Source organism: Lissotriton helveticus, chromosome 10, assembly GCF_964261635.1.
Source record: "Lissotriton helveticus chromosome 10, aLisHel1.1, whole genome shotgun sequence".
NCBI classification, from domain to species: domain Eukaryota; kingdom Metazoa; phylum Chordata; class Amphibia; order Caudata; family Salamandridae; genus Lissotriton; species Lissotriton helveticus.
Genome location: NC_136071.1, coordinates 590276951 through 590293297, shown reverse-complemented (window position 1 = coordinate 590293297; position 16347 = coordinate 590276951). Strand labels below are relative to the sequence as shown.

At 47.2% G+C, this 16347-nt stretch overlaps 30 non-coding genes across 30 annotated transcripts; all 30 read right to left on the bottom strand.

The window, feature by feature from the left end:
- Positions 1–41: 41 nt before the first annotated feature.
- TRNAL-CAA (transfer RNA leucine (anticodon CAA)) lies at positions 42–153 on the bottom strand. The gene is made up of 2 exons: positions 116–153; positions 42–87 (listed from the first exon to the last, which is right to left on the bottom strand). It is a non-coding gene; the product is annotated as a tRNA-Leu (tRNA).
- Positions 154–448: 295 nt separating this feature from the next.
- TRNAV-AAC (transfer RNA valine (anticodon AAC)) lies at positions 449–521 on the bottom strand. Its single transcript has one exon. It is a non-coding gene; the product is annotated as a tRNA-Val (tRNA).
- A 385-nt stretch (positions 522–906) lies between these two features.
- Positions 907–978, bottom strand: TRNAP-AGG (transfer RNA proline (anticodon AGG)). Its single transcript has one exon. It is a non-coding gene; the product is annotated as a tRNA-Pro (tRNA).
- A 434-nt stretch (positions 979–1412) lies between these two features.
- Positions 1413–1485, bottom strand: TRNAV-UAC (transfer RNA valine (anticodon UAC)). The gene has a single exon. It is a non-coding gene; the product is annotated as a tRNA-Val (tRNA).
- Positions 1486–1869: 384 nt separating this feature from the next.
- Positions 1870–1941, bottom strand: TRNAP-CGG (transfer RNA proline (anticodon CGG)). Its single transcript has one exon. It is a non-coding gene; the product is annotated as a tRNA-Pro (tRNA).
- Positions 1942–2881: 940 nt separating this feature from the next.
- Positions 2882–2993, bottom strand: TRNAL-CAA (transfer RNA leucine (anticodon CAA)). The gene is made up of 2 exons: positions 2956–2993; positions 2882–2927 (listed from the first exon to the last, which is right to left on the bottom strand). It is a non-coding gene; the product is annotated as a tRNA-Leu (tRNA).
- A 296-nt stretch (positions 2994–3289) lies between these two features.
- TRNAV-AAC (transfer RNA valine (anticodon AAC)) lies at positions 3290–3362 on the bottom strand. The gene has a single exon. It is a non-coding gene; the product is annotated as a tRNA-Val (tRNA).
- Positions 3363–3748: 386 nt separating this feature from the next.
- TRNAP-AGG (transfer RNA proline (anticodon AGG)) lies at positions 3749–3820 on the bottom strand. The gene has a single exon. It is a non-coding gene; the product is annotated as a tRNA-Pro (tRNA).
- A 434-nt stretch (positions 3821–4254) lies between these two features.
- On the bottom strand, positions 4255–4327 carry TRNAV-UAC (transfer RNA valine (anticodon UAC)). Its single transcript has one exon. It is a non-coding gene; the product is annotated as a tRNA-Val (tRNA).
- Positions 4328–4711: 384 nt separating this feature from the next.
- TRNAP-CGG (transfer RNA proline (anticodon CGG)) lies at positions 4712–4783 on the bottom strand. Its single transcript has one exon. It is a non-coding gene; the product is annotated as a tRNA-Pro (tRNA).
- A 940-nt stretch (positions 4784–5723) lies between these two features.
- TRNAL-CAA (transfer RNA leucine (anticodon CAA)) lies at positions 5724–5835 on the bottom strand. The gene is made up of 2 exons: positions 5798–5835; positions 5724–5769 (listed from the first exon to the last, which is right to left on the bottom strand). It is a non-coding gene; the product is annotated as a tRNA-Leu (tRNA).
- A 295-nt stretch (positions 5836–6130) lies between these two features.
- TRNAV-AAC (transfer RNA valine (anticodon AAC)) lies at positions 6131–6203 on the bottom strand. The gene has a single exon. It is a non-coding gene; the product is annotated as a tRNA-Val (tRNA).
- A 385-nt stretch (positions 6204–6588) lies between these two features.
- Positions 6589–6660, bottom strand: TRNAP-AGG (transfer RNA proline (anticodon AGG)). Its single transcript has one exon. It is a non-coding gene; the product is annotated as a tRNA-Pro (tRNA).
- A 434-nt stretch (positions 6661–7094) lies between these two features.
- Positions 7095–7167, bottom strand: TRNAV-UAC (transfer RNA valine (anticodon UAC)). Its single transcript has one exon. It is a non-coding gene; the product is annotated as a tRNA-Val (tRNA).
- Positions 7168–7551: 384 nt separating this feature from the next.
- TRNAP-CGG (transfer RNA proline (anticodon CGG)) lies at positions 7552–7623 on the bottom strand. Its single transcript has one exon. It is a non-coding gene; the product is annotated as a tRNA-Pro (tRNA).
- Positions 7624–8563: 940 nt separating this feature from the next.
- TRNAL-CAA (transfer RNA leucine (anticodon CAA)) lies at positions 8564–8675 on the bottom strand. The gene is made up of 2 exons: positions 8638–8675; positions 8564–8609 (listed from the first exon to the last, which is right to left on the bottom strand). It is a non-coding gene; the product is annotated as a tRNA-Leu (tRNA).
- Positions 8676–8971: 296 nt separating this feature from the next.
- TRNAV-AAC (transfer RNA valine (anticodon AAC)) lies at positions 8972–9044 on the bottom strand. Its single transcript has one exon. It is a non-coding gene; the product is annotated as a tRNA-Val (tRNA).
- Positions 9045–9430: 386 nt separating this feature from the next.
- Positions 9431–9502, bottom strand: TRNAP-AGG (transfer RNA proline (anticodon AGG)). The gene has a single exon. It is a non-coding gene; the product is annotated as a tRNA-Pro (tRNA).
- A 434-nt stretch (positions 9503–9936) lies between these two features.
- TRNAV-UAC (transfer RNA valine (anticodon UAC)) lies at positions 9937–10009 on the bottom strand. The gene has a single exon. It is a non-coding gene; the product is annotated as a tRNA-Val (tRNA).
- A 384-nt stretch (positions 10010–10393) lies between these two features.
- Positions 10394–10465, bottom strand: TRNAP-CGG (transfer RNA proline (anticodon CGG)). The gene has a single exon. It is a non-coding gene; the product is annotated as a tRNA-Pro (tRNA).
- A 940-nt stretch (positions 10466–11405) lies between these two features.
- On the bottom strand, positions 11406–11517 carry TRNAL-CAA (transfer RNA leucine (anticodon CAA)). Its single transcript has 2 exons — positions 11480–11517; positions 11406–11451 (listed from the first exon to the last, which is right to left on the bottom strand). It is a non-coding gene; the product is annotated as a tRNA-Leu (tRNA).
- A 295-nt stretch (positions 11518–11812) lies between these two features.
- TRNAV-AAC (transfer RNA valine (anticodon AAC)) lies at positions 11813–11885 on the bottom strand. Its single transcript has one exon. It is a non-coding gene; the product is annotated as a tRNA-Val (tRNA).
- Positions 11886–12270: 385 nt separating this feature from the next.
- On the bottom strand, positions 12271–12342 carry TRNAP-AGG (transfer RNA proline (anticodon AGG)). The gene has a single exon. It is a non-coding gene; the product is annotated as a tRNA-Pro (tRNA).
- A 434-nt stretch (positions 12343–12776) lies between these two features.
- Positions 12777–12849, bottom strand: TRNAV-UAC (transfer RNA valine (anticodon UAC)). Its single transcript has one exon. It is a non-coding gene; the product is annotated as a tRNA-Val (tRNA).
- A 384-nt stretch (positions 12850–13233) lies between these two features.
- Positions 13234–13305, bottom strand: TRNAP-CGG (transfer RNA proline (anticodon CGG)). Its single transcript has one exon. It is a non-coding gene; the product is annotated as a tRNA-Pro (tRNA).
- A 940-nt stretch (positions 13306–14245) lies between these two features.
- TRNAL-CAA (transfer RNA leucine (anticodon CAA)) lies at positions 14246–14357 on the bottom strand. The gene is made up of 2 exons: positions 14320–14357; positions 14246–14291 (listed from the first exon to the last, which is right to left on the bottom strand). It is a non-coding gene; the product is annotated as a tRNA-Leu (tRNA).
- Positions 14358–14653: 296 nt separating this feature from the next.
- TRNAV-AAC (transfer RNA valine (anticodon AAC)) lies at positions 14654–14726 on the bottom strand. Its single transcript has one exon. It is a non-coding gene; the product is annotated as a tRNA-Val (tRNA).
- Positions 14727–15112: 386 nt separating this feature from the next.
- On the bottom strand, positions 15113–15184 carry TRNAP-AGG (transfer RNA proline (anticodon AGG)). The gene has a single exon. It is a non-coding gene; the product is annotated as a tRNA-Pro (tRNA).
- A 434-nt stretch (positions 15185–15618) lies between these two features.
- TRNAV-UAC (transfer RNA valine (anticodon UAC)) lies at positions 15619–15691 on the bottom strand. Its single transcript has one exon. It is a non-coding gene; the product is annotated as a tRNA-Val (tRNA).
- A 384-nt stretch (positions 15692–16075) lies between these two features.
- TRNAP-CGG (transfer RNA proline (anticodon CGG)) lies at positions 16076–16147 on the bottom strand. Its single transcript has one exon. It is a non-coding gene; the product is annotated as a tRNA-Pro (tRNA).
- Positions 16148–16347: the final 200 nt, after the last annotated feature.

The window sequence follows — 16347 nt, the reverse complement described above, 5'->3', positions numbered from 1 at the left end:
CACTGCAAAAAACAGGAAGATTTACGGGTGTAAAAGGGACCTGTCAGAAGTGGGATTTGAACCCACGCCTCCATGAGGAGACCAGAAGGCTCAGCTACACTGAAGATCAAGCTCTCTTGAGTCTGGCGCCTTAGACCACTCGGCCATCCTGACGGCTCATGAGGGGGGCTTAGGTCTAACTCTTTTATCTGCACCTGCCAATGTTTCCACTTACAACCTTCACAGCAATGTCACAGGTGTAAAGGCCCCAACAATACAACATAGCTTAAACAAAATAAAAATAGGCACAAGAACGACCCCCAGATGACGGATGCAGATAACTTTGTTTCGTCTTGCAAAGGTAAAGAAAGTTTCCCACGGCTCACTGTGTTCAAAGACCACCTCTTCTTAAACTTGCATTCAGATAATAAGGTTTTAGAGTGTGCACATAAAAGCAGCCAACGCTCAGTGTTTCTGCCCGGTCTCGAACCGGGGACCTTTCGCGTGTTAGGCAAACGTGATGACCACTACACTACAGAAACGACCTTGCTGCTTGCTACTGTTAAAGCAAAGTTCCTCTCAAGGCTTCACCCTACTTCTATTCTGCTGTATCAGCAGCGGCTCAGAATGTGCAGAACAAGTGTGAAAACCTCAGAGATATCATCCAACATGCTTGCAATTAGACGTATTCAAAATTTACTTGTGCAGGCATCGACAGACAAATATCTGATGCCTAAATGTCTGCGAGTACAGCTTGGGAAAGCATCACCTGGGACACACTGAGACTAAGCAGGTAGGCAGAAAAAGCACGGTGATCCATTTTTCTTCTGAGGTTAGGAATATGTTGCGCAACAATGCACCGAGTATTACTAGAAATAGTCAGGCATAGTGCATTTTTAGTACGATTTGTATGTTTAGCTCTAAAAAGGGCTCGTCTGGGATTTGAACCCGGGACCTCTCGCACCCTAAGCGAGAATCATACCCCTAGACCAACGAGCCACGCAAGAGTCACCTCTGACACGGCTCCAGGGGTTAGTGGCAGCTAGTCGGTGAATGCTTCACCCAAAGCAAGCAACTGCACATGTTGCTCTCTTCTGCAATATGATTGCTGTCTTTTCCATGGCCGTCATCAAACAAGAAATTAAAAAGCCTCTGTCCTTCAGACAGTTTGTTTTCTCTAAGTGTCTGCTTGCGGTGAGGACGAGAAAAGCATTTCTGCTCTCATTCCTTGCTTTCATGAAGTAGGCCCACCCTTCAGAGCAAAGGGCGAGCAAGCGAATGGCGCAAGCTATCGTCACTTCTCTTTTCGAGCTGTCACTGAGATCCCTGGAGCACACTACGTCAGGTTGGTGAGGGATAGACAGCCTCTATTATCTCAGCTTTCCTATAAAGTCAGCCAGTAAAGGCAAACACTGTTAAAAACGGCAAACCGCTGTTTCTGCCCAGTCTCGAACCAGGGACCTTTCGCGTGTAAGGCGAACGTGATAACCACTACACTACAGAAACAGACACTAACTCAGGAATCTTGTTGGCATGTATTGGGCTGGAATGCACAGACTAAGGGCCAATGTCCTTGAAGCTCAAAGTTGGGCTCTCCTTACCCGGTCTCTATTTCTTTGGAAGACAGGAATGAGGACCACTTTTATTCCAAGAGGCGATTTTGAAACCATATCCTGAAATTACACTAGAAAAACACTATGCATGTAATGTTCCTACCATGCTGGTCTGGCCCAGAAAAGCAGTTGCAAAGAAGTCCTGCACTCCTTTATCCCGCCACAAGTGGAAAATAGCGTGCAGGGTAAGGAACTTTCTCGACATACACAGCGTCTTATAGCATTGAAAAGAAGAAATGCTCCTATATTACAAGCATCCTGAAAATGTCCACAGCATGGGCTCGTCCGGGATTTGAACCCGGGACCTCTCGCACCCGAAGCGAGAATCATACCCCTAGACCAACGAGCCTGAGTGGCCAGGAGACATTTTGAACAATTTCTGAAGCGTCTTTCAGAAAAAAAGCAGGGCTATTTGGCTAGTCTCCCTCTAAGTGAGCCTCACAACGTCATGTTTTCTCTCAAGTTGTTGTTTTTTCACTCTAGCAAGAAAGGGGGCAGCCAATCTCCTATCAGCCAGTGAGCAGAAAAAAGGCACAGATGAGAACAGCAAGCACTTTCTGGCAATTGTTCTCCTCTGCAAGTCCTGGACCCTTGCCCCATAGACTTCCACACCAGAAGCAATGAAGGGCCCACCATTTCCTGCGCCTGAGAAAGAGGGGTTTGATATTTGGATTCAAACGCGCTCGCTCATCGCTCGATCAGGCTCGATCAGGCGAGATTTATATGAGTGGCTCACAGGCCTGAAACACTCACCTGGGAGACCCAGAGTGGCTGACTTCTCAGTATAGCCATTGTTGGGCGAGTCACCTCCTTTCCTCCTGCCTCAATCTAGAATTGGCTGCAAATCATAAGAGAGAGTGCAATGCCCGTGTGCAGTGCCTACTCCCAGCTACCTCTCTGTCTTCCTTATGTAAATTAGAATTTGCAAGGGGGGACCAATGGCATTCTGCTCCTCCCACATAACCAGGAAGCCCTGTTGAACATGTCTGCCTGTGTTTTTGCAGGGACAGTGCCTTCTCTGCCCAAAAGGTGGCAGGAGAGCCTCACAACAAATGATGGGATCAACTGCTCAGTTAGAAACCCAGCATGGCAGTTACTGTGATGGAGTGCAAATTTAATGGAAGGTGTGCCTGAGGTGTCATTTCCAGAAATCCATGGAATTGTGATTAAGGGCCCAGCCTGATTGTTGGTGGATTTCTCTTCACATGCTACAGGTTCCTGCCAAGATTGTGGTGTTTGCCGGGAACGCACTGCAAAAAACAGGAAGATTTACGGGTGTAAAAGGGACCTGTCAGAAGTGGGATTTGAACCCACGCCTCCATGAGGAGACCAGAAGGCTCAGCTACACTGAAGATCAAGCTCTCTTGAGTCTGGCGCCTTAGACCACTCGGCCATCCTGACGGCTCATGAGGGGGGGCTTAGGTCTAACTCTTCTATCTGCACCTGCCAATGTTTCCACTTACAACCTTCACAGCAATGTCACAGGTGTAAAGGCCCCAACAATACAACATAGCTTAAACAAAATAAAAATAGGCACAAGAACGACCCCCAGATGATGGATGCAGATAACTTTGTTTCGTCTTGCAAAGGTAAAGAAAGTTTCCCACGGCTCACTGTGTTCAAAGACCACCTCTTCTTAAACTTGCATTCAGATAATAAGGTTTTAGAGTGTGCACATAAAAGCAGCCAACGCTCAGTGTTTCTGCCCGGTCTCGAACCGGGGACCTTTCGCGTGTTAGGCGAACGTGATGACCACTACACTACAGAAACGACCTTGCTGCTTGCTACTGTTAAAGCAAAGTTCCTCTCAAGGCTTCACCCTACTTCTATTCTGCTGTATCAGCAGCGGCTCAGAATGTGCAGAACAAGTGTGAAAACCTCAGAGATATCATCCAACATGCTTGCAATTAGACGTATTCAAAATTTACTTGTGCAGGCATCGACAGACAAATATCTGATGCCTAAATGTCTGCGAGTACAGCTTGGGAAAGCATCACCTGGGACACACTGAGACTAAGCAGGTAGGCAGAAAAAGCACGGTGATCCATTTTTCTACTGAGGTTAGGAATATGTTAAGCAAAAAATCAACCGAGTATTACTAGAAATAGTCAGGCATAGTGCATTTTTAGTACGATTTGTATGTTTAGCTCTAAAAAGGGCTCGTCCGGGATTTGAACCCGGGACCTCTCGCACCCTAAGCGAGAATCATACCCCTAGACCAACGAGCCACGCAAGAGTCACCTCTGACATGGCTCCAGGGGTTAGTGGCAGCTAGTCGGTGAATGCTTCACCCAAAGCAAGCAACTGCACATGTTGCTCTCTTCTGCAATATGATTGCTGTCTTTTCCATGGCCGTCATCAAACAAGAAATTAAAAAGCCTCTGTCCTTCAGACAGTTTGTTTTCTCTAAGTGTCTGCTTGCGGTGAGGACAAGAAAAGCATTTCTGCTCTCATTCCTTGCTTTCATGAAGTAGGCCCACCCTTCAGAGCAAAGGGCGAGCAAGCGAATGGCGCAAGCTATCGTCACTTCTCTTTTCGAGCTGTCACTGAGATCCCTGGAGCACACTACGTCAGGTTGGTGAGGGATAGACAGCCTCTATTATCTCAGCTTTCCTATAAAGTCAGCCAGTAAAGGCAAACACTGTTAAAAACAGCAAACCGCTGTTTCTGCCCGGTCTCGAACCAGGGACCTTTCGCGTGTAAGGCGAACGTGATAACCACTACACTACAGAAACAGACACTAACTCAGGAATCTTGTTGGCATGTATTGGGCTGGAATGCACAGACTAAGGGCCAATGTCCTTGAAGCTCAAAGTTGGGCTCTCCTTACCCGGTCTCTATTTCTTTGGAAGACAGGAATGAGGACCACTTTTATTCCAAGAGGCGATTTTGAAACCATATCCTGAAATTACACTAGAAAAACAATATGCATGTAATGTTCCTACCATGCTGGTCTGGCCCAGAAAAGCAGTTGCAAAGAAGTCCTGCACTCCATTATCCCGCCACAAGTGGAAAATAGCGTGCAGGGTAAGGAACTTTCTCGACATACACAGCGTCTTATAGCATTGAAAAGAAGAAATGCTCCTATATTACAAGCATCCTGAAAATGTCCACAGCATGGGCTCGTCCGGGATTTGAACCCAGGACCTCTCGCACCCGAAGCGAGAATCATACCCCTAGACCAACGAGCCTGAGTGGCCAGGAGACATTTTGAACAATTTCTGAAGCGTCTTTCAGAAAAAAAGCAGGGCTATTTGGCTAGTCTCCCTCTAAGTGAGCCTCACAACGTCATGTTTTCTCTCAAGTTGTTGTTTTTTCACTCTAGCAAGAAAGGGGGCAGCCAATCTCCTATCAGCCAGTGAGCAGAAAAAAGGCACAGATGAGAACAGCAAGCACTTTCTGGCAATTGTTCTCCTCTGCAAGTCCTGGACCCTTGCCCCATAGACTTCCACACCAGAAGCAATGAAGGGCCCACCATTTCCTGCGCCTGAGAAAGAGGGGTTTGATATTTGGATTCAAACGCGCTCGCTCAGCGCTCGATCAGGCTCAATCAGGCGAGATTTATATGAGTGGCTCACAGGCCTGAAACACTCACCTGGGAGACCCAGAGTGGCTGACTTCTCAGTATAGCCATTGTTGGGCGAGTCACCTCCTTTCCTCCTGCCTCAATCTAGAATTGGCTGCAAATCATAAGAGAGAGTGCAATGCCCGTGTGCAGTGCCTACTCCCAGCTACCTCTCTGTCTTCCTTATGTAAATTAGAATTTGCAAGGGGGGACCAATGGCATTCTGCTCCTCCCACATAACCAGGAAGCCCTGTTGAACATGTCTGCCTGTGTTTTTGCAGGGACAGTGCCTTCTCTGCCCAAAAGGTGGCAGGAGAGCCTCACAACAAATGATGGGATCAACTGCTCAGTTAGAAACCCAGCAAGGCAGTTACTGTGATGGAGTGCAAATTTAATGGAAGGTGTGCCTGAGGTGTCATTTCCAGAAATCCATGGAATTGTGATTGAGGGCCCAGCCTGATTGTTGGTGGATTTCTCTTCACATGCTACAGGTTCCTGCAAAGATTGTGGTGTTTGCCGGGAACGCACTGCAAAAAACAGGAAGATTTACGGGTGTAAAAGGGACCTGTCAGAAGTGGGATTTGAACCCACGCCTCCATGAGGAGACCAGAAGGCTCAGCTACACTGAAGATCAAGCTCTCTTGAGTCTGGCGCCTTAGACCACTCGGCCATCCTGACGGCTCATGAGGGGGGCTTAGGTCTAACTCTTTTATCTGCACCTGCCAATGTTTCCACTTACAACCTTCACAGCAATGTCACAGGTGTAAAGGCCCCAACAATACAACATAGCTTAAACAAAATAAAAATAGGCACAAGAACGACCCCCAGATGACGGATGCAGATAACTTTGTTTCGTCTTGCAAAGGTAAAGAAAGTTTCCCACGGCTCACTGTGTTCAAAGACCACCTCTTCTTAAACTTGCATTCAGATAATAAGGTTTTAGAGTGTGCACATAAAAGCAGCCAACGCTCAGTGTTTCTGCCCGGTCTCGAACCGGGGACCTTTCGCGTGTTAGGCAAACGTGATGACCACTACACTACAGAAACGACCTTGCTGCTTGCTACTGTTAAAGCAAAGTTCCTCTCAAGGCTTCACCCTACTTCTATTCTGCTGTATCAGCAGCGGCTCAGAATGTGCAGAACAAGTGTGAAAACCTCAGAGATATCATCCAACATGCTTGCAATTAGACGTATTCAAAATTTACTTGTGCAGGCATCGACAGACAAATATCTGATGCCTAAATGTCTGCGAGTACAGCTTGGGAAAGCATCACCTGGGACACACTGAGACTAAGCAGGTAGGCAGAAAAAGCACGGTGATCCATTTTTCTTCTGAGGTTAGGAATATGTTGCGCAACAATGCACCGAGTATTACTAGAAATAGTCAGGCATAGTGCATTTTTAGTACGATTTGTATGTTTAGCTCTAAAAAGGGCTCGTCTGGGATTTGAACCCGGGACCTCTCGCACCCTAAGCGAGAATCATACCCCTAGACCAACGAGCCACGCAAGAGTCACCTCTGACACGGCTCCAGGGGTTAGTGGCAGCTAGTCGGTGAATGCTTCACCCAAAGCAAGCAACTGCACATGTTGCTCTCTTCTGCAATATGATTGCTGTCTTTTCCATGGCCGTCATCAAACAAGAAATTAAAAAGCCTCTGTCCTTCAGACAGTTTGTTTTCTCTAAGTGTCTGCTTGCGGTGAGGACGAGAAAAGCATTTCTGCTCTCATTCCTTGCTTTCATGAAGTAGGCCCACCCTTCAGAGCAAAGGGCGAGCAAGCGAATGGCGCAAGCTATCGTCACTTCTCTTTTCGAGCTGTCACTGAGATCCCTGGAGCACACTACGTCAGGTTGGTGAGGGATAGACAGCCTCTATTATCTCAGCTTTCCTATAAAGTCAGCCAGTAAAGGCAAACACTGTTAAAAACGGCAAACCGCTGTTTCTGCCCAGTCTCGAACCAGGGACCTTTCGCGTGTAAGGCGAACGTGATAACCACTACACTACAGAAACAGACACTAACTCAGGAATCTTGTTGGCATGTATTGGGCTGGAATGCACAGACTAAGGGCCAATGTCCTTGAAGCTCAAAGTTGGGCTCTCCTTACCCGGTCTCTATTTCTTTGGAAGACAGGAATGAGGACCACTTTTATTCCAAGAGGCGATTTTGAAACCATATCCTGAAATTACACTAGAAAAACACTATGCATGTAATGTTCCTACCATGCTGGTCTGGCCCAGAAAAGCAGTTGCAAAGAAGTCCTGCACTCCTTTATCCCGCCACAAGTGGAAAATAGCGTGCAGGGTAAGGAACTTTCTCGACATACACAGCGTCTTATAGCATTGAAAAGAAGAAATGCTCCTATATTACAAGCATCCTGAAAATGTCCACAGCATGGGCTCGTCCGGGATTTGAACCCGGGACCTCTCGCACCCGAAGCGAGAATCATACCCCTAGACCAATGAGCCTGAGTGGCCAGGAGACATTTTGAACAATTTCTGAAGCGTCTTTCAGAAAAAAAGCAGGGCTATTTGGCTAGTCTCCCTCTAAGTGAGCCTCACAACGTCATGTTTTCTCTCAAGTTGTTGTTTTTTCACTCTAGCAAGAAAGGGGGCAGCCAATCTCCTATCAGCCAGTGAGCAGAAAAAAGGCACAGATGAGAACAGCAAGCACTTTCTGGCAATTGTTCTCCTCTGCAAGTCCTGGACCCTTGCCCCATAGACTTCCACACCAGAAGCAATGAAGGGCCCACCATTTCCTGCGCCTGAGAAAGAGGGGTTTGATATTTGGATTCAAACGCGCTCGCTCATCGCTCGATCAGGCTCGATCAGGCGAGATTTATATGAGTGGCTCACAGGCCTGAAACACTCACCTGGGAGACCCAGAGTGGCTGACTTCTCAGTATAGCCATTGTTGGGCGAGTCACCTCCTTTCCTCCTGCCTCAATCTAGAATTGGCTGCAAATCATAAGAGAGAGTGCAATGCCCGTGTGCAGTGCCTACTCCCAGCTACCTCTCTGTCTTCCTTATGTAAATTAGAATTTGCAAGGGGGGACCAATGGCATTCTGCTCCTCCCACATAACCAGGAAGCCCTGTTGAACATGTCTGCCTGTGTTTTTGCAGGGACAGTGCCTTCTCTGCCCAAAAGGTGGCAGGAGAGCCTCACAACAAATGATGGGATCAACTGCTCAGTTAGAAACCCAGCATGGCAGTTACTGTGATGGAGTGCAAATTTAATGGAAGGTGTGCCTGAGGTGTCATTTCCAGAAATCCATGGAATTGTGATTAAGGGCCCAGCCTGATTGTTGGTGGATTTCTCTTCACATGCTACAGGTTCCTGCCAAGATTGTGGTGTTTGCCGGGAACGCACTGCAAAAAACAGGAAGATTTACGGGTGTAAAAGGGACCTGTCAGAAGTGGGATTTGAACCCACGCCTCCATGAGGAGACCAGAAGGCTCAGCTACACTGAAGATCAAGCTCTCTTGAGTCTGGCGCCTTAGACCACTCGGCCATCCTGACGGCTCATGAGGGGGGGCTTAGGTCTAACTCTTCTATCTGCACCTGCCAATGTTTCCACTTACAACCTTCACAGCAATGTCACAGGTGTAAAGGCCCCAACAATACAACATAGCTTAAACAAAATAAAAATAGGCACAAGAACGACCCCCAGATGATGGATGCAGATAACTTTGTTTCGTCTTGCAAAGGTAAAGAAAGTTTCCCACGGCTCACTGTGTTCAAAGACCACCTCTTCTTAAACTTGCATTCAGATAATAAGGTTTTAGAGTGTGCACATAAAAGCAGCCAACGCTCAGTGTTTCTGCCCGGTCTCGAACCGGGGACCTTTCGCGTGTTAGGCGAACGTGATGACCACTACACTACAGAAACGACCTTGCTGCTTGCTACTGTTAAAGCAAAGTTCCTCTCAAGGCTTCACCCTACTTCTATTCTGCTGTATCAGCAGCGGCTCAGAATGTGCAGAACAAGTGTGAAAACCTCAGAGATATCATCCAACATGCTTGCAATTAGACGTATTCAAAATTTACTTGTGCAGGCATCGACAGACAAATATCTGATGCCTAAATGTCTGCGAGTACAGCTTGGGAAAGCATCACCTGGGACACACTGAGACTAAGCAGGTAGGCAGAAAAAGCACGGTGATCCATTTTTCTACTGAGGTTAGGAATATGTTAAGCAAAAAATCAACCGAGTATTACTAGAAATAGTCAGGCATAGTGCATTTTTAGTACGATTTGTATGTTTAGCTCTAAAAAGGGCTCGTCCGGGATTTGAACCCGGGACCTCTCGCACCCTAAGCGAGAATCATACCCCTAGACCAACGAGCCACGCAAGAGTCACCTCTGACATGGCTCCAGGGGTTAGTGGCAGCTAGTCGGTGAATGCTTCACCCAAAGCAAGCAACTGCACATGTTGCTCTCTTCTGCAATATGATTGCTGTCTTTTCCATGGCCGTCATCAAACAAGAAATTAAAAAGCCTCTGTCCTTCAGACAGTTTGTTTTCTCTAAGTGTCTGCTTGCGGTGAGGACAAGAAAAGCATTTCTGCTCTCATTCCTTGCTTTCATGAAGTAGGCCCACCCTTCAGAGCAAAGGGCGAGCAAGCGAATGGCGCAAGCTATCGTCACTTCTCTTTTCGAGCTGTCACTGAGATCCCTGGAGCACACTACGTCAGGTTGGTGAGGGATAGACAGCCTCTATTATCTCAGCTTTCCTATAAAGTCAGCCAGTAAAGGCAAACACTGTTAAAAACAGCAAACCGCTGTTTCTGCCCGGTCTCGAACCAGGGACATTTCGCGTGTAAGGCGAACGTGATAACCACTACACTACAGAAACAGACACTAACTCAGGAATCTTGTTGGCATGTATTGGGCTGGAATGCACAGACTAAGGGCCAATGTCCTTGAAGCTCAAAGTTGGGCTCTCCTTACCCGGTCTCTATTTCTTTGGAAGACAGGAATGAGGACCACTTTTATTCCAAGAGGCGATTTTGAAACCATATCCTGAAATTACACTAGAAAAACACTATGCATGTAATGTTCCTACCATGCTGGTCTGGCCCAGAAAAGCAGTTGCAAAGAAGTCCTGCACTCCTTTATCCCGCCACAAGTGGAAAATAGCGTGCAGGGTAAGGAACTTTCTCGACATACACAGCGTCTTATAGCATTGAAAAGAAGAAATGCTCCTATATTACAAGCATCCTGAAAATGTCCACAGCATGGGCTCGTCCGGGATTTGAACCCAGGACCTCTCGCACCCGAAGCGAGAATCATACCCCTAGACCAACGAGCCTGAGTGGCCAGGAGACATTTTGAACAATTTCTGAAGCGTCTTTCAGAAAAAAAGCAGGGCTATTTGGCTAGTCTCCCTCTAAGTGAGCCTCACAACGTCATGTTTTCTCTCAAGTTGTTGTTTTTTCACTCTAGCAAGAAAGGGGGCAGCCAATCTCCTATCAGCCAGTGAGCAGAAAAAAGGCACAGATGAGAACAGCAAGCACTTTCTGGCAATTGTTCTCCTCTGCAAGTCCTGGACCCTTGCCCCATAGACTTCCACACCAGAAGCAATGAAGGGCCCACCATTTCCTGCGCCTGAGAAAGAGGGGTTTGATATTTGGATTCAAACGCGCTCGCTCAGCGCTCGATCAGGCTCAATCAGGCGAGATTTATATGAGTGGCTCACAGGCCTGAAACACTCACCTGGGAGACCCAGAGTGGCTGACTTCTCAGTATAGCCATTGTTGGGCGAGTCACCTCCTTTCCTCCTGCCTCAATCTAGAATTGGCTGCAAATCATAAGAGAGAGTGCAATGCCCGTGTGCAGTGCCTACTCCCAGCTACCTCTCTGTCTTCCTTATGTAAATTAGAATTTGCAAGGGGGGACCAATGGCATTCTGCTCCTCCCACATAACCAGGAAGCCCTGTTGAACATGTCTGCCTGTGTTTTTGCAGGGACAGTGCCTTCTCTGCCCAAAAGGTGGCAGGAGAGCCTCACAACAAATGATGGGATCAACTGCTTAGTTAGAAACCCAGCATGGCAGTTACTGTGATGGAGTGCAAATTTAATGGAAGGTGTGCCTGAGGTGTCATTTCCAGAAATCCATGGAATTGTGATTGAGGGCCCAGCCTGATTGTTGGTGGATTTCTCTTCACATGCTACAGGTTCCTGCAAAGATTGTGGTGTTTGCCGGGAACGCACTGCAAAAAACAGGAAGATTTACGGGTGTAAAAGGGACCTGTCAGAAGTGGGATTTGAACCCACGCCTCCATGAGGAGACCAGAAGGCTCAGCTACACTGAAGATCAAGCTCTCTTGAGTCTGGCGCCTTAGACCACTCGGCCATCCTGACGGCTCATGAGGGGGGCTTAGGTCTAACTCTTCTATCTGCACCTGCCAATGTTTCCACTTACAACCTTCACAGCAATGTCACAGGTGTAAAGGCCCCAACAATACAACATAGCTTAAACAAAATAAAAATAGGCACAAGAACGACCCCCAGATGACGGATGCAGATAACTTTGTTTCGTCTTGCAAAGGTAAAGAAAGTTTCCCACGGCTCACTGTGTTCAAAGACCACCTCTTCTTAAACTTGCATTCAGATAATAAGGTTTTAGAGTGTGCACATAAAAGCAGCCAACGCTCAGTGTTTCTGCCCGGTCTCGAACCGGGGACCTTTCGCGTGTTAGGCAAACGTGATGACCACTACACTACAGAAACGACCTTGCTGCTTGCTACTGTTAAAGCAAAGTTCCTCTCAAGGCTTCACCCTACTTCTATTCTGCTGTATCAGCAGCGGCTCAGAATGTGCAGAACAAGTGTGAAAACCTCAGAGATATCATCCAACATGCTTGCAATTAGACGTATTCAAAATTTACTTGTGCAGGCATCGACAGACAAATATCTGATGCCTAAATGTCTGCGAGTACAGCTTGGGAAAGCATCACCTGGGACACACTGAGACTAAGCAGGTAGGCAGAAAAAGCACGGTGATCCATTTTTCTTCTGAGGTTAGGAATATGTTGCGCAACAATGCACCGAGTATTACTAGAAATAGTCAGGCATAGTGCATTTTTAGTACGATTTGTATGTTTAGCTCTAAAAAGGGCTCGTCTGGGATTTGAACCCGGGACCTCTCGCACCCTAAGCGAGAATCATACCCCTAGACCAACGAGCCACGCAAGAGTCACCTCTGACACGGCTCCAGGGGTTAGTGGCAGCTAGTCGGTGAATGCTTCACCCAAAGCAAGCAACTGCACATGTTGCTCTCTTCTGCAATATGATTGCTGTCTTTTCCATGGCCGTCATCAAACAAGAAATTAAAAAGCCTCTGTCCTTCAGACAGTTTGTTTTCTCTAAGTGTCTGCTTGCGGTGAGGACGAGAAAAGCATTTCTGCTCTCATTCCTTGCTTTCATGAAGTAGGCCCACCCTTCAGAGCAAAGGGCGAGCAAGCGAATGGCGCAAGCTATCGTCACTTCTCTTTTCGAGCTGTCACTGAGATCCCTGGAGCACACTACGTCAGGTTGGTGAGGGATAGACAGCCTCTATTATCTCAGCTTTCCTATAAAGTCAGCCAGTAAAGGCAAACACTGTTAAAAACGGCAAACCGCTGTTTCTGCCCAGTCTCGAACCAGGGACCTTTCGCGTGTAAGGCGAACGTGATAACCACTACACTACAGAAACAGACACTAACTCAGGAATCTTGTTGGCATGTATTGGGCTGGAATGCACAGACTAAGGGCCAATGTCCTTGAAGCTCAAAGTTGGGCTCTCCTTACCCGGTCTCTATTTCTTTGGAAGACAGGAATGAGGACCACTTTTATTCCAAGAGGCGATTTTGAAACCATATCCTGAAATTACACTAGAAAAACACTATGCATGTAATGTTCCTACCATGCTGGTCTGGCCCAGAAAAGCAGTTGCAAAGAAGTCCTGCACTCCTTTATCCCGCCACAAGTGGAAAATAGCGTGCAGGGTAAGGAACTTTCTCGACATACACAGCGTCTTATAGCATTGAAAAGAAGAAATGCTCCTATATTACAAGCATCCTGAAAATGTCCACAGCATGGGCTCGTCCGGGATTTGAACCCGGGACCTCTCGCACCCGAAGCGAGAATCATACCCCTAGACCAACGAGCCTGAGTGGCCAGGAGACATTTTGAACAATTTCTGAAGCGTCTTTCAGAAAAAAAGCAGGGCTATTTGGCTAGTCTCCCTCTAAGTGAGCCTCACAACGTCATGTTTTCTCTCAAGTTGTTGTTTTTTCACTCTAGCAAGAAAGGGGGCAGCCAATCTCCTATCAGCCAGTGAGCAGAAAAAAGGCACAGATGAGAACAGCAAGCACTTTCTGGCAATTGTTCTCCTCTGCAAGTCCTGGACCCTTGCCCCATAGACTTCCACACCAGAAGCAATGAAGGGCCCACCATTTCCTGCGCCTGAGAAAGAGGGGTTTGATATTTGGATTCAAACGCGCTCGCTCATCGCTCGATCAGGCTCGATCAGGCGAGATTTATATGAGTGGCTCACAGGCCTGAAACACTCACCTGGGAGACCCAGAGTGGCTGACTTCTCAGTATAGCCATTGTTGGGCGAGTCACCTCCTTTCCTCCTGCCTCAATCTAGAATTGGCTGCAAATCATAAGAGAGAGTGCAATGCCCGTGTGCAGTGCCTACTCCCAGCTACCTCTCTGTCTTCCTTATGTAAATTAGAATTTGCAAGGGGGGACCAATGGCATTCTGCTCCTCCCACATAACCAGGAAGCCCTGTTGAACATGTCTGCCTGTGTTTTTGCAGGGACAGTGCCTTCTCTGCCCAAAAGGTGGCAGGAGAGCCTCACAACAAATGATGGGATCAACTGCTCAGTTAGAAACCCAGCATGGCAGTTACTGTGATGGAGTGCAAATTTAATGGAAGGTGTGCCTGAGGTGTCATTTCCAGAAATCCATGGAATTGTGATTAAGGGCCCAGCCTGATTGTTGGTGGATTTCTCTTCACATGCTACAGGTTCCTGCAAAGATTGTGGTGTTTGCCGGGAACGCACTGCAAAAAACAGGAAGATTTACGGGTGTAAAAGGGACCTGTCAGAAGTGGGATTTGAACCCACGCCTCCATGAGGAGACCAGAAGGCTCAGCTACACTGAAGATCAAGCTCTCTTGAGTCTGGCGCCTTAGACCACTCGGCCATCCTGACGGCTCATGAGGGGGGGCTTAGGTCTAACTCTTCTATCTGCACCTGCCAATGTTTCCACTTACAACCTTCACAGCAATGTCACAGGTGTAAAGGCCCCAACAATACAACATAGCTTAAACAAAATAAAAATAGGCACAAGAACGACCCCCAGATGATGGATGCAGATAACTTTGTTTCGTCTTGCAAAGGTAAAGAAAGTTTCCCACGGCTCACTGTGTTCAAAGACCACCTCTTCTTAAACTTGCATTCAGATAATAAGGTTTTAGAGTGTGCACATAAAAGCAGCCAACGCTCAGTGTTTCTGCCCGGTCTCGAACCGGGGACCTTTCGCGTGTTAGGCAAACGTGATGACCACTACACTACAGAAACGACCTTGCTGCTTGCTACTGTTAAAGCAAAGTTCCTCTCAAGGCTTCACCCTACTTCTATTCTGCTGTATCAGCAGCGGCTCAGAATGTGCAGAACAAGTGTGAAAACCTCAGAGATATCATCCAACATGCTTGCAATTAGACGTATTCAAAATTTACTTGTGCAGGCATCGACAGACAAATATCTGATGCCTAAATGTCTGCGAGTACAGCTTGGGAAAGCATCACCTGGGACACACTGAGACTAAGCAGGTAGGCAGAAAAAGCACGGTGATCCATTTTTCTACTGAGGTTAGGAATATGTTAAGCAAAAAATCAACCGAGTATTACTAGAAATAGTCAGGCATAGTGCATTTTTAGTACGATTTGTATGTTTAGCTCTAAAAAGGGCTCGTCCGGGATTTGAACCCGGGACCTCTCGCACCCTAAGCGAGAATCATACCCCTAGACCAACGAGCCACGCAAGAGTCACCTCTGACATGGCTCCAGGGGTTAGTGGCAGCTAGTCGGTGAATGCTTCACCCAAAGCAAGCAACTGCACATGTTGCTCTCTTCTGCAATATGATTGCTGTCTTTTCCATGGCCGTCATCAAACAAGAAATTAAAAAGCCTCTGTCCTTCAGACAGTTTGTTTTCTCTAAGTGTCTGCTTGCGGTGAGGACAAGAAAAGCATTTCTGCTCTCATTCCTTGCTTTCATGAAGTAGGCCCACCCTTCAGAGCAAAGGGCGAGCAAGCGAATGGCGCAAGCTATCGTCACTTCTCTTTTCGAGCTGTCACTGAGATCCCTGGAGCACACTACGTCAGGTTGGTGAGGGATAGACAGCCTCTATTATCTCAGCTTTCCTATAAAGTCAGCCAGTAAAGGCAAACACTGTTAAAAACAGCAAACCGCTGTTTCTGCCCGGTCTCGAACCAGGGACATTTCGCGTGTAAGGCGAACGTGATAACCACTACACTACAGAAACAGACACTAACTCAGGAATCTTGTTGGCATGTATTGGGCTGGAATGCACAGACTAAGGGCCAATGTCCTTGAAGCTCAAAGTTGGGCTCTCCTTACCCGGTCTCTATTTCTTTGGAAGACAGGAATGAGGACCACTTTTATTCCAAGAGGCGATTTTGAAACCATATCCTGAAATTACACTAGAAAAACACTATGCATGTAATGTTCCTACCATGCTGGTCTGGCCCAGAAAAGCAGTTGCAAAGAAGTCCTGCACTCCTTTATCCCGCCACAAGTGGAAAATAGCGTGCAGGGTAAGGAACTTTCTCGACATACACAGCGTCTTATAGCATTGAAAAGAAGAAATGCTCCTATATTACAAGCATCCTGAAAATGTCCACAGCATGGGCTCGTCCGGGATTTGAACCCAGGACCTCTCGCACCCGAAGCGAGAATCATACCCCTAGACCAACGAGCCTGAGTGGCCAGGAGACATTTTGAACAATTTCTGAAGCGTCTTTCAGAAAAAAAGCAGGGCTATTTGGCTAGTCTCCCTCTAAGTGAGCCTCACAACGTCATGTTTTCTCTCAAGTTGTTGTTTTTTCACTCTAGCAAGAAAGGGGGCAGCCAATCTCCTATCAGCCAGTGAGCAGAAAAAAGGCACAGATGAGAACAGCA